Source organism: Somniosus microcephalus, chromosome 4, assembly GCF_052327205.1.
Source record: "Somniosus microcephalus isolate GS21.2 chromosome 4, FLI_Smic_1.0, whole genome shotgun sequence".
Lineage (NCBI taxonomy): Eukaryota > Metazoa > Chordata > Chondrichthyes > Squaliformes > Somniosidae > Somniosus > Somniosus microcephalus.
The window spans coordinates 120,277,117-120,292,418 of NC_140990.1; positions in this window are offsets into that span (position 1 = coordinate 120,277,117).

A 15,302-nucleotide genomic window follows, 5' to 3' on the forward strand; every position below is an offset into this window, starting at 1 on the left:
ATCTGTGCTGACCTCGTCCTGTCCACACTGATTGTAACTGTGCTGAACTGGACCTGACCACACTGAATATATCTGTGCTGAACTGGTCCTGTCTACACGGAATGTATCTCTGCTGAACTGTACTGAGCTGGGCCTGTCCACTCTGAGTGTAACAGGTGAATTGGCCCTGTCTGCACTGAATGTAACCGTGCTGAACTGGACCTGTCCACACTGTCAATAACCGTGCTGAACTAGACCTGTCCACACTGATTGTAACCGTGCTGACCTGGACCTCTACACACTGAATGTAACTGTACTGAGCTGGACCTAATCTCTCCGAATTTAACTGTTGAACTGGACCTATTCACACTTAAGGTAACTCAACTAAGCTGTACCTGTCCTCTCTGAATGTAAATGTGCTGAACTGGACCTGTCCACACTGTATATAACTGTAATGAGCTGGACCTGTCCATTCTGAATGTAACTGTGCTGAACTTGACCTGTCCACACAGAATGTAATTGTACTGAGCTGGACCTCTCCACACTGAAAGTAACTGTGCTAAACTGGACCTCTGCGCACTGAATGTGCCTCTGCTGATCTGGACATATGCACATTGTATGTAACGGTGCTGAACTGGACATGTCCACACTGAATGTATCTGTGGTGATCTGGGCCTGTCCACACTGAATCATAATATGTTGAAATTTACCTGTCCACACTGAATGTAACAACTCTGAATTGGACCTGTCCACACTGAATTTTACACTGCTGAAGTGGACCTGTCCACACTGAGTGTATCTGTTCTGAACTGGACCTGTCCACACTGAATGTAACTCTGCTGAACTGGACCTGTCAACACTGAATGTAAATCCGCTAAACTGGACCTGTCAACACTGAATGTAGCTGTGCTGAACTAGACCTGTCCGCACTGATTGTAACCGTGCTGAGCTGGAGCTGTACACACTGATTGTAACCGTGCTGAACTGGACCTGTACACACTGAATGTAACTCTGATAAACTGGACTTGTCCACACTGATTGCAACTCTGCTGAACTGGTCCTGTCCACTCTGATTTTAACTGTGCTGAACGGGGCCACTCCACAGTGAATGTTACCCTTCTGATCTGGACTAGTCCACACTGATTGTAATTCTGCTGCAATGGACCTGTCCACACTGAATGTAAATGTGCTAAACTGGACCTGAACACACTGAATGTAACTCTGCTGAGCTGGACATTTCCACACGGAACATAACTGTACTGAGCTGGACCTGTCCACTCTGAATGTAACTGCTGGACTGGGCGTGTCCACACTGAATTTATCTGTACTGAGCTGGACCTGTCCACACTGAATTCAACTCTGCTGAAATTGAAATGTTCACACTGAATGTAACTGTGCTGAGCTGGACCTGTCGACAATGAATGTAACGGTGCTGAACTGGAGCGGTCTGCACTGAATGTAACTCGGCAGAACTGGACCTGTGCACAATGGATGTAACTGTGCTGAACTGGACCTGTACACACTGAATGTACCTGTGCTGAATTGTGCCTGTCCACGCTGATTATTACTGTGCTGAACTTGACCTGACTGCATAGAATATAACTCTGCTGAACTGGACATGTCCACACTGAATGTAACTATGCTGAAGTGGAACTGACCACACTGGATGTAACTTTGCTGAGCTGTACCAGAACACACTGAATGTAACTGTGCTGAACAGGACCTGTCTACACTAATTATGTCTGTGCTGAACTAGAACTGTCCACACTGATTGTATCTGTGCAGAAATTGACTTGTCAACACTGAATATAACTGTACTGAACTGGGCCTGCCCACACGGATTGTAACCATGCTGAACAGGACCTCTCCACACTGATTGAAACCGTGTTGAACTGAACCTGTCCACATTGAATGTAACTGTGCTGAACAGGACCTGTCCACGCTGAATGTAACTCTGGTGAACTGGACGGCACACACAGAAAGTAACTGTGCTGAAGTGGGCCTGAACACATTGAACACAGTGAGGCGAGGAGGAGCCCGGTAGAAAAACCGGCGCGAGCACCGAGGCCCGACCAGTTCCAGGGAGCAGTGAGGCGAGGAGGAGCCCGGTAGAAAAACCGGCGCGAGCACCGAGGCCCGACCAGTTCCAGGGAGCAGTGAGGCGAGGAGGAGCCCGGTAGAAAAACCGGCGCGAGCACCGAGTCCCGACCAGTTCCAGGGAGCAGTGAGGCGAGGAGGAGCCCGGTAGAAAAATCGGCGCGAGCACCGAGGCCTGCAGAGAGCAGCGAGGAGGAGGCCGGCTTAAAAAACCGGCGGCAGTTGCGAGGCCCGACCACTCGGAGCAGCAGAGAGCAGCGAGGAGGAGGCCGGCTTAAAAACCGGCGGCAGCTGCGAGGCGTACCAAATCAACAGCAGAGGAGAGGGGTAAATAGTAATCAGTGTGTGACGTCACCAGGGAGCAGCTGGTGCAGTCGGGAGAGCAGGAGGCCAGTAACTCTTATATAGGTGGAGCTGTTGCTAAACCCGAAACACTACAGTGTAGTGTCTCCCACCCTTCCACCTCCTCTAACCTTTTAGGGGTTAGGGGAAGTTGAAAAGGTAGGTTCAATTTATTTTATTTCAGGAGCCTAACCTAGGTGGAAAAGGTTCCAGGACAGGAGGCGGCAGTGAAAATACAACACCAGAAAACAGGTAGGTGACTGGTTGGTGAGTACTTTCACAAAATTATTCTAAGTAGAATTCAATAATTAAGCTAAATCGTAGTAAATAAAAAGGTATTGTAAGGGTTAAGTCATGGAAGGGCAGCTCAGACCCGTGTCATGCTCCTCCTGTGCCATGTGGGAAATCAGGGACACTGTCCCTGACAACTATGTGTGCAGGAAGTGTGTCCAGCTGCAGCTCCTAGCGGACCGCATGGCGGCGCTGGAGCTGCGAATGGACTCACTCTGGAGCATACGCGATGCTGAGGATGTTGTGGATAGCACATTCAGTGAGTTGGTCACACCGCAGGTAAAGGCTAGCTCAGACAGTAAATGGGTGACCAAAAGGCAGGGTAAAGGCAGGAAGGTAGTGCAGGAGTCACCTGCGGTCATCTCCCTCCAAAACAGGTTTACCGTTTTGGGTACTGTTGGGGGAGATGACTTATCAGGGGAAGGCACCAGCAGCCAGGTTCAGGGCACCATGACTGGCTCTGCTGCACAGAAGGGCGGGAAAAAGAGGGATAGGGCTATAGTGATAGGGGATTCAATTGTAAGGGGGATAGATAGGAGTTTCTGTGGCCGAGACCGAGACTCCAAGATGGTATGTTGCCTCCCTGGTGCACGGGTCAAGGATGTCTCGGAGCGGGTGCAGAGCATTCTGAAGGGGGAGGGGGATCAGCCAGTTGTCGTGGTACATGTAGGTACCAACGATGTAGGTAAAAAGAGGGAGGAGGTCCTACAAGCTGAATTTAGGGAGTTAGGAGCTAAATTGAAAAGTAGGACCTCAAAGGTAGTAATCTCTGGATTGCTACCAGTGCCACGAGCTAATAAGTATAGAGAGAGTAAGATAGATAAGCTAAATACGTGGCTTGAGCAGTGGTGCATGGGAGAGGGATTTAAATTCTTTAGGCATTGGAACCAGTTCTTGGGGAGGAGTGACCTGTACCAAGGGGACGGTCTACACCTGAACTGTGAGGGAGCCGATGTCCTCGGGGTAATATTTTCTAGGGCGGTTCGGGAGGATTTAAACTAATTTGGCAGGGGGATGGGAACCTAGGTAGTGGAAAAGAGGGAAGTCATATGAAGTCAGAAATAGATGGTAGAAAGGTGAGAAGCAATAAGCAAAGGAGAGAAACACAAAGGGCCAAACTAATTCATAATGAGAGTGTGAAAAAAGCAAGCCTGAAGGCTTTGTATCTTAATGCTAGAAGCATTAGGAACAAGGTGGATGAATTAGTTGTGGAAATAGAGGTAAACAAGTATGATTTGATTGGGATTACAGAAACGTGGCTGCAGGGTGGGCAAGGCTGGGAACTTAACATCCAGGGATATACAATATTTAGGAAGGATCGGCAAAAAGGTAGGGGAGGTGGGGTAGCATTGCTGGTAAAGGAGGGGATTAATGCAATGGAAAGGAAGGATATTAACTCGGATGAAACGGAATCTGTATGGGTAGAAATGAGAAATAGCAAGGGGAGGAAAACGTTAGTGGGTGTGATATATAGGCCTCCAAATAGTAATATGGAGGTGAGGGAAGGCATAAAAAGGGAAATTAGAGAAGCGTGCGATAAGAGCACAGCTGTCATCATGGGTGACTTTAATTTACATATTGATTGGACTACCCAAATTAGTAAAAATTCTGAGGAGGAGGAATTCCTGGAATGTTTTCGGGACGGTTATCTGGATCAATATGTCGAGGAGCCGACTCGAGATCAGGCCATTTTAGACTGGGTATTGTGCAATGAGAAGGGACTTATCAGCAATCTTCTTGTACGAGGCCCCTTGGGTCAGAGCGATCATAATATGATCGAGCTCTCAGTCGAGATGGAGAGTGAGGAAATTGAATCAGAGACTAAGGTCCAGAACTTAAATAAAGGGAATTACGAGGGTATGAGACGGGAATTGGGTAAGATTGATTGGGTGGTGTTTCTGGGGGGATTGACAGTGGAGAGACAATGGCAAGCATTCAAAGATAGAATGGAAGAATTCCAGAACATGTTTATACCGGTTTGGCATAAAAATAAACCTAAAAAGGTGACTCAACCGTGGATAACGAGGGAAATTAGGGACAGCATAAAATCAAAAAAAAGGGCATATCAACTGGCAAAAAAAAGCACCAGACCGGAAGATTGGGGGCAGTACAAGATACAGCAAAAGAGGACAAAGGGATTAATCAGGAAGGGGAAAATAGAATACGAAAGTAAACTTGCAGCAAACATAAAGACAGACTGCAAAAGCGTTTATCGGTATATCAGGAGGAAAAGACTGGTAAAATCCCAAGTCGGTCCCTTGCAGTCCGATTCGGGAGAATATATAATGGAGAATAAGGAAATGGCAGACCAATTAAACTCATACTTTGGTTCTGTATTCACAAAGGAGGACACAAATAACCTCCGAGGAATATCGGCAAACATAGGGACTAATGAGAGGGAGGAGCTGACAGAAATTAGTATCTCTAGGGATATGGTGTTGGGTAAGTTGAGGGGACTGAAGGCCGACAAATCCCCGGGGCCTGATAAACTACATCCTAGGGTACTTAAGGAGGTGGCCCTGGAGATAGCAGATGCTCTAAGGATCATCTTCCGGAACTCCATTGACTCGGGAGCAGTACCCGTGGATTGGAGGGTAGCTAATGTTACCCCAATATTTAAAAAGGGGGGTAGAGAGAAAGCAGGGAATTATAGACCAGTAAGCCTTACATCGGTTGTGGGCAAAATGCTAGAGTCCATTATTAAGGATAAAATAGCGGAGCACTTGACAAATGGGGAAAGGATCGGACAGAGTCAACATGGATTTACAAAGGGTAAATCGTGTTTGACTAATCTGCTGGAATTTTTTGAGGAAGTAACTGGTAAAATAGATGGGGGAGAGCCAGTGGATGTGGTGTACCTTGACTTCCAGAAAGCCTTCGATAAGGTTCCACACAAAAGATTATCATGCAAAATTAAGGCTCATGGGATTGGGGGCAAAGTATTAACGTGGATAGAGAACTGGCTGGCGGATAGAAAACAGAGAGTTGGAATAAACGGCTCGTTTTCGGAGTGGCAGGCAGTGACCAGCGGGGTGCCGCAAGGATCTGTCCTGGGACCCCAGCTGTTCACAATATATATAAATGATCTGGATCAGGGAATTGGATGCAATATTTCCAAATTCGCTGACGACACTAAACTAGGAGGAGGGGTGGGCTCTGATGAGGATGTCAGGAGGCTACAGTGCGATTTGGACAGGTTGGGGGAATGGGCAGATACGTGGCAGATGCACTATAATGTGGATAAATGCGAGGTTATCCACTTTGGGGGTAAAAACAGGAGGGTAGATTATTATCTAAATGGCAATAGATTGGGAGATGGGGAAGTGCAGAGGGACCTGGGTGTTCTTGTGCACCAGTCACTGAAGGAGAGCATGCAGGTGCAACAGGCGATCAAGAAGGCAAATGGTATGTTGGCCTTCATATCAAGGGGGTTCGAGTATAGGAATAGGGATACCTTACTACAGCTGTACAAGGTGCTGGTGAGACCGCATCTGGAGTATTGTGTACAGTTTTGGTCGCCCCATCTGCGGAAGGATGTTCTTGCCATGGAAAGAGTGCAACGGCGATTCACCAGGCTGATACCTGGAATGGCGGGAATGACCTACGAAGAGAGATTAAATAGTTTGGGCTTGTACTCACTGGAGTTTAGAAGATTGAGAGGGGATCTCATCGAAACATATAAAATTATGGCAGGCCTGGACAGGCTGAATTCAGAGAGAATGTTTCCAATGGCCGGGGAGCACAGAACCAGGGGCCACAGTCTAAAAATAGCGGGCAAATCATTTAAAACAGAGATGAGGAAGAATTTCTTCACTCAAAGAGTGGTGAGCCTGTGGAATTCCCTGCCACAGAGGGCTGTGAAGGCTAATTCAATAAATATTTTCAAGAGAGAATTGGATATATTTCTGAAGGCTAAGGGGATTAAGGGTTATGGAGAAAAGGTGGGGACGGGGTACTGAACTGATAAGATCAGCTATGATCTCAGACAAAGATCAGCCATGATCTCATTGAATGGCGGAGCAGGCTCGAAGGGCCGAATGGCCTACTCCTGTTCCTATCTCTATGTTTCTATGTTTCTATGTTTCTATGAATGCAACTGTGCTGAGTGGAAGCTGTCCACACTGAATGTAACTCTGCTGAACTGCACCTGTCCACACTGAATGTATCTGTGCTGAACTGGAGCTATCCACACTGAATGTAACTGTGGTGAACTGGACTGGTCCACACTCAATGAAACTGTGCTGAACGGGACCTGTCCACACTGATTGCAATCCTGCTGAACTGGAACTGTCTACACTGATTGCAACCGTGCAGAACTGGACCTGTCCACACTGAATGTAACTGTGCTGAACTGTACCTGTCCACACTGAATGTAACTGTGCTGAACTAGTCTGGTCCACACTGAATGTAACTGCTGAACTGGACCTATCCAGACTGTATGTATCTGTGCTTAACTGGACCTGACCATACTGAATATATCTGTGCTGAACTGGACCTAACCACACCGAATGTAAAAGATGAACTGGCCCTGTCCGCACTGAATTTAACCATGCTGAACTGGACTTGCCCACACTGAATACAACTCTATTGTGCAGGACCTGTCCGCTCTGAATGTAACTGTGCTAAACTGGACCTATCCACACTGAATTTAACTCTAATAAGATGGACCTGTCCACTCTGAATGTAACTGTGCTGAACTGGACGTGTCCAAACTGCCAGTATCTGTGCAGAACCGCACCTGTACGCATTGAATGTAACTCTGCTGAATTGTGCCTGTCCACGCTGAATGTCACTATGCTGAGCATGACCTGTCCGCACAGAATATAACTCTGCTGAACTGGACCTGTGCACACTGAATGTAGCTTTGCTGATCTGGACCTCTCCACACTGAATATAACTCTACTGAGCTGGACTTGTCCACGCTGAATGTAACTGTGCTCAAGTGAACCTGTCCACACTGATTGTAAATGTACTGAGCTGGAAATGTCCAGTCTGAATGTAACTGTGCTGAACTTGACCTGTCCACTCAGAAAGAATATGTACTGAGCTGGACCTCTCCACACAGAATTTAACTGTGCTAAACTCGACGTGTCCACAATGAATGTAACTGAGCTTATCTGGACCTGTTTACACTGATCGTAACCGTGCTGAACCTGACCTGTCCACACTGATTGTAACCGTGTTGACCTGCAGATGTCCACACTGAATGTAACTGAGCTGAGCTGGAACTGTCCACACTGAATGCATCCGTGCTGAACTGACATGTACACACTGAATGTAACTGTTATGAACTGGGCCTCTGAACACTGAATGTTGCCATTCTGAACTGGACTACTCCACACTGATTGTAACTGTGCTGAACTGGTCCTGTCGACGCTGAATTTATCTGTGCTGAACTGGGCCTCTCCAAACTGTATGTTACCCTTCTGAATTGGACTAGTCCACACTGAATGTAATTCTGCTGAACTGGACCTGTCCACACTGAATGTAACTGTGCTGAACTGGACCTGAACATACTGAATGTAACTGTTCTGAGCTGGACCATTCCACACTGAAAATAACTGCACTGAGCTGGACCTGTCCAGTCTGAATGCACCTGCTTAACTGGAAGTGTCCACACTGAATTTAACTGTACTGAGCTGGACCTGTCCACTCTGAATGCAACTGTGCTGAACTGGACGTGCCCACACTGTCAGTATCTGTGCAGAACCGCACCTGTCCACATTGAATGTTACTGTGCTGAATAGTGCCTGTCTACGCTGAATGTTACTGAGCTGAATTGTACCAGTCCACACTGAATTTAACTGTGCTGAAATTGACCTGTCCACACAGAATGAAATTGTACTGAGCTAGACCTCACCACACTGAATGTAACTGTGCTAAACTGGACCTGTCCACACTGAATGTAATCTGCTGAACAGGACCTGTCCACACTGAATTTAACACTGCTGAAGTGGGCCTGTCCACACTGAATGTATCTGTTCTGAACTGGACCTGTCAACACTGAATGTAACTGCTGAACTGGTCATGTCCACGCTGAAAGTTACTGTGCTAAACTGGACCTGTCCACACTGAATGTAGCTGTGCTGAACTGGACCTGTCCACACTGATTGTAACCGTGCTGAGCTGGAGCTGTACACACTGATTGTAACCGTGCTGAAATGGACCTGTCCACACTGAATGTAACTGTGTGAAACTGGACGTGTACACACTGATTGTAACCGTGCTGAACTGAACCTGTCCACATTGAATGTAACTGTGCTGAACTGGACCTGTCCACACTGAATGTAACTCTGGTGAACTGGGCGGCCCATGTGGAATGGAACTGTGCTGAAGTGGGCCTGAACACACAGAATGCAACTGTGCTGAGCTGAACCTGTCCACACTGAATGTAACTCTACTGAACTGGACCTGTCCACATTGAATGTATCTGTGCTGAACTGGAGCTATCCACACTGAATGTAACTGAGGTGAACTGGACTGGTCCACACTCAATAAAACTGTGCACAACTGGACCTGTCCACACTGAATGTAACTGTGCTGAACTGTACCTGTCCACACTGAATGTAACTGTGCTGAAGTGGTCCGGTCCACACTGAATGTAACTGCTGAACTTTACCTGCCCAGACTGTATGTATCTGTGCTATACTGGACCTGACCATACTAAATATATCTGTGCTGAACTGGACCTAACCACACTGAATGTAACAGATGAACTGGCCCTGTCTGCACTGAATGTAACCGTGCTGAACTGAACCTGTCCATACTGAATATAACTTTATTGTGCAGGGCCTGTTCACTCTGATTGTAACTGTGCTGAACTGGACGTGCCCGCACTGTCAGTATCTGTGCAGATCCGCACCTGTCCACATTGAATGTAAATGTGCTGAATTGTGCCTGTCTACGCTGAATGCTACTGTGCTGAACTGTACCTGTCCACACTGAATTTAACTGTGCATAACTTGTCCGGTCCACACTGAAATTAACTGCTGAACTGGACCTGTCCAGACTGTATGTATCTGTGCTGTACTGGACCTGACCATACTGAACATATCTGTGCTGAAATGGACATAACCACACTGAATGTAACAGATGAACTGGCCCTGTCCGCATTGAATTTAACCATGCTGAACTGGACATGTCCACACTGAAAACAAATGTATTGTGCAGGACCTGTCCACTCTGAATGTAACTGTGCTGAACTGGACCTATCCACAATGAATTTAACTCTACTAAGATGGACCTGTCCACTCTGAATGTAACTGTGCTGAACTGGACGTGTCCACACTGCAAGTATCTGTGCAGAACCGCACCTGTCCACATTGAATATAACTGTGCTGAATTGTGCCTGTCTACGCTGAATGTTACAGTGCTGAACTTGACCTGTCCGCACAGAACATAACTCTGCTGAACTGGACCTGTGCACACTGAATGTAACTTTGCTGATCTGGAACTCTACACACTGAATATAACTCTACTGAGCTGGACTTGTCCACGCTAAATGTAACTGTGCTGAAGTGAACCTGTCCACACTGATTGTAAATGTACTGAGCTGGACCTGTCCAGCCTGAATGTAACTGTGCTGAACTTGACCTGTCCACTCAGAATGAAAATCTACTGAACTGGACCTCTCCACACTGAATGCAACTGTGCTAAACTCGACCTGTCCACAATGAATGTAACAGAGCTTATCTGGACCTGTTTACACTGATCGTAACCGTGCTGAACTGGACCTGTCCACACTGATTGTAGCCGTGTTGAGCTGGAGCTGTCCACACTGAATGTAACTGTGCTGAGCTGCAACTGTCCACACTGAATGCATCCGTGCTGAACTGACATGTACACACTGAATGTAACTGTTATGAACTGGGCCTCTCAACACTGAATGTAGCCATTCTGAACTGGACTACTCCAAACTGAATGTATTTGTGCTGAACATGACCTGTCCACACTGATTGTAACTGTGCTGAACTGGTCCTGTCGACGCTGAATTTAACTGTGCTGAACTGGGCCTCTCCAAACTGTATGTTACTCTTCTGAACTAGATTAGTCCACATTGAATATAATTCTGCTGAACTGGACCTGTCCAAACTGAATGTAACTGTGCTGAACTGGACCTGAACATACTGAATGTAACTGTGCTGAGCAGGGCCATTCCACACAGAAAATAACTGTACTGAGCTGGACCTGTCCACTCTGAATGTAACTGCTGAACTGGAAGTGTCCACACTGAATTTAACTGTACTGAGCTGGACCTGTCCACTCTGAATGGAACTGCTGAACTGGAAGTGTCCACACTGAATTTTACTGTACTGAGCTGGACCTGTCCACTCTGAATGTAACTGCTGAACAGGACCTGCCCACACTGAATTTTACACTGCTGAAGTGGTCCTGCCCACACTGAATGTATCTGTTCTGAACTGGATCTGTCAACACTGAATGTAACTGCTGAACTGGACATGTCCACACTGAAAGTTACTGTGCTAAACTGGACCTGTCCACACTGAATGTAGCTGTGCTGAACTGGACATGTCCACACTGATTGTAACCGTGCTGAGCTGGAGCTGTACACACTGATTGTAACCGTGCTCAACTGGACCTGTCCACACTGAATGTAACTGTGATGAACTGGACTTGTCCACACTGATTGCAACTCTGCTGGACTGGACCTGTCCACGATGAAGGTAACTCTGCTGAAATGGACCTGACCACACTGAATGTAACTGTGCTGAACTGGATCTATCCAATCTGAATGATAATGTGCTGATCCGGAGCTGTCCACACTTAATGTAACAGTGCTGAATTGGACCATTCCACACTGAATATAACTGTACTGAGCTGGCCCTGTCCACTCTGAATGTAACTGCTGAACTGGACATGTCCACACTCAATTTAACTGTACTGAGCTGGACCTGTCCACACTGAATGTAACTGTGCTGAATTGTGCCTGTCCACGCTGAATGTAACTCTGCTGAGCTGAACTTGTCCACACTGAATGTAAATGTGCTGAACTGGACCAGTCCACACTGAATGTATCTGTGCTGAACTGGAACTGCCAAAATTAATGTAACTGTGCTGAACTGGACTGGTCCACACTGAATGAAACTGTGCTGAACTGGACCTGTACACACTAATTGACACCTTGCTGAACTGGACATGTGTGCACTGATTGCAGTCGTGCAGAACTGGACCTGTCCACACTGAATATAACTGTGCTGAACTGGATGTGTCCACACTGAATGTAAATGTGCTAAACTGGACCGATCCACACTGATTGTAACTGCTGAAAAGATCTCTCCATACTGTGTGTATCTGTGCTGTACTGGACCTGATCACACTGAATATAAATGTGCTGAACTGGACCTGTCCAAACAGAATGTAACTATGCTGAACCGGACCTGTCCACACTGATTGTAACTGTGCTGAACTTGACCTGTCCACACTGAATCTAACTGTGCTGAACTGGACCTGATAACTCTGAATTTAACTCTGGTGAACTGGACGGTCCACGCTGAATGTAACTGTGCTGAACTGGACCTGTCCACACTGAATGTATCTGTGCTGATCTGGAACGGTCCACACTGTATCTAACTTTGCTGAACTGGACTGGTCCGCACTGAATGAATCTTTGCTGAACTGGACCTGTCCACACTGAATGTAACTGCTGAAATGGGCCTGCCCATACTGTATGTATCTGTGCTGAACTGGACCTGACCACACTGAACATATCTGTGCTGAACAGGACCTGTCCACACTGTATGTATCTGTGATGAACTTGACCTGACCACACTGAATATATCTGTGTTGAACTGGACCTGTCCACACTGAATGCAACTGTGCTGAACTGGAAATGTGCACACTGAATGTAACTGTGCTGAACTGGACTGGTCAATACTGAATGTAACTGCTGAACTAGACCTGTCCATACTGTATGTATCTGTGCTGAGCTGGACCTGACCACACTGAATATATCTGTGCTGAACAGGACCTGTCCAGACTGAATGTAATTGTGCTGAACCGGACATGTCCACACTGAATGTATCTCTGCTGAACTGGTCCTATCCACGCTGAATATCACAGATGAACTGGCCCTGTCCACACTGAATTTAACCGTGCTGAACTGGATTTGCCCAAACTAAATATAAATGTATGGTGCTGGACCTGTCCACTCTGAATGTAACAGCTGCACTGAACCTATCCACACTGAATGTAACTCTACTAAGCTCGACCTGTCCACTCTTAATGTAACTATGCTGAACTGGTCCTGTCCACACTGAAAGTAATTGTGCGAAATGAACCTGATGACACTGAATGTATCTGTGCTGAACTGGAATTGACAACACTGTATGTTCCTGTGCTGAGCTGGATCTGTTCACACTGAATGTAACTGTGCTGAACTGGACCTTTCCACAATGTTTGTACCTGCGCTGAACTGGAACTGTCCAAACAGAATGTAACTGTGCTGAACTGGACATGCCCACACTGAATGGAACTGTACTGAGCTGGGCCTGTTCACTCTGAAAGTAAATGCTGAACTAGCCGTGTCTGCACTGAATGTAACTTTACTGATCTGGACCTCTCCACACTGATTATAACTGTAATGTGCTGGACCTGCCCACTGTGAAAGTAACTGCTGAACTGGACATGTCCACACTGAATGTAACTGTACTGAGCTGGACCTGTCCACGCTGAATGTAACTGTGCTGAACTGGACCTGTCCACACTGAATGTAATAGTACTGAGCAGGGCCTTTCCGACCTGAATGTAACTGTGTTGAACTTGACCTCTGCACACTGAATGTCACGGTGGTAAGCTGGACCTATCCGCACTGAATGTAACTCTGCTGAACTGGACCAGTCCACACTGAATGTACTTGTGCTGAACTGGACTTGTCCATACTGAGTGTAACTTTGCTGAAAGCGACCTGTCCATACTGAATGTAACTTTGCTAAACTGGATCTGTCCACACTGAATGTAAATGTGCTGAACTGGAACTGTCCACACTGATTGTAACTGTGCTGAACTGGACCTGTCCAAACTGACTGTAACCCTGCTGAACAGGACTTGGCCACACTGAATGTAACTGTACTGAGCTGGGCCCATCCACTCTGAATGTAACAGCTGAAATGACCCTGTCTGCACTTAATTTAACCGTGCTGAACAGGACCTTTCCACACTGAAAATAACTGTACTGAGCTGGACCTGTCCACTCTGACTGTAACTGCTGAACTTGACATGTACACACCGATTTTAACTGTACTGAGCTGGTCCTGTGCACACTGAATGTAACTGTGCTGATTTGGTCCTGACCAGACTGAATGTAACTCTGTTGAGCTGGACCTGTCCACTCTGAATGCAACTGTGCTGAAATTGACCTGTCCACACAGAATGAAATTGTTCTGAGATAGACCTCACCACACTGAATGTAACTGTGCTAAACTGGACCTGTCCGCACCGAAAATAATCCGCTGAACTGGACCTGTCCACACTGACTGAAGCAGTGCTGAGCTGGAGCTGTACACACTGATTGTAAACGTGCTGAACTGGACCTGTCCACACTGAATGTAACTGTGATAAACTTTACTTGTCCACACTGATTGTAACTGTGCTGAACTGGACCTGTCCACGGTGAAGGTAACTCTGCTGAAATGGACCTGACTTCACTGAATGTAACTGTGCTGAACTGGATCTATCCAAACTGAATGTTAATGTACTGATCCGGAGCTGTCCACACTTAATGTAACCGTGCTGAATTGGACCATTCCACACTGAATATATTTGTACTGAGCTGGCCCTGTCCACTCTGAATGTAACTGCTGAACTGGACATGTCCACACTGAATTTAACTGTACTGAGTTGGACCTGTCCACACTGAATGTATCTGTGCTGAATTGTGCCTGTCCACGCTGAATGTAACTGTGCTGAGCTGAACCTGTCCACACTGAATGTAACTGTGCTGAACTGGACCTGTCCACACTGAATGTAACTGTGCTGAACTGGAGCTGCCAAATTTTATGTAGCTGTGCTGGACTGGACTGGTCCACACTGAATGAAACTGTGCTGACCTGGACCTTTCCGCACTAATTGCAACTTTGCTGAACTGGACTTGACTGCACTGATTGCAGTCCTGCAGAACTGGACCTGTCCAAACTGAATGTAACCCTGCTGAACTGGACGTGTCCACACTGAATGCAACTATGCTGAACCGGACCTGTCCACACTGAATGTAACTGCTGAACTGGATCTCTCCATACTGCGTGTATCTGTGATGAATGGACTTGACCACACTGAATATAAATGTGCTGAACTGGACGTATCCAAACGGAATGTAACTGTGCTGAACCAGACCTGTCCACACTGAATGTAACTGTGCTGAACTGGACTGGTCCGCACTGAATGAATCTTTGCTGAACTGGACCTGTCCACACTGAATGTAACTGCTGAACTGGACCTGTCCATACTGTGTGTATCTGTGCTGAACTGGACCTGACCACACTGAATATATCTGTGCTGAACTGGACCTGTCCACACTGTATGTATCTGTGCTGAACTTGACCTGACCACACTGAATACATCTGCGTTGAACTGGACCT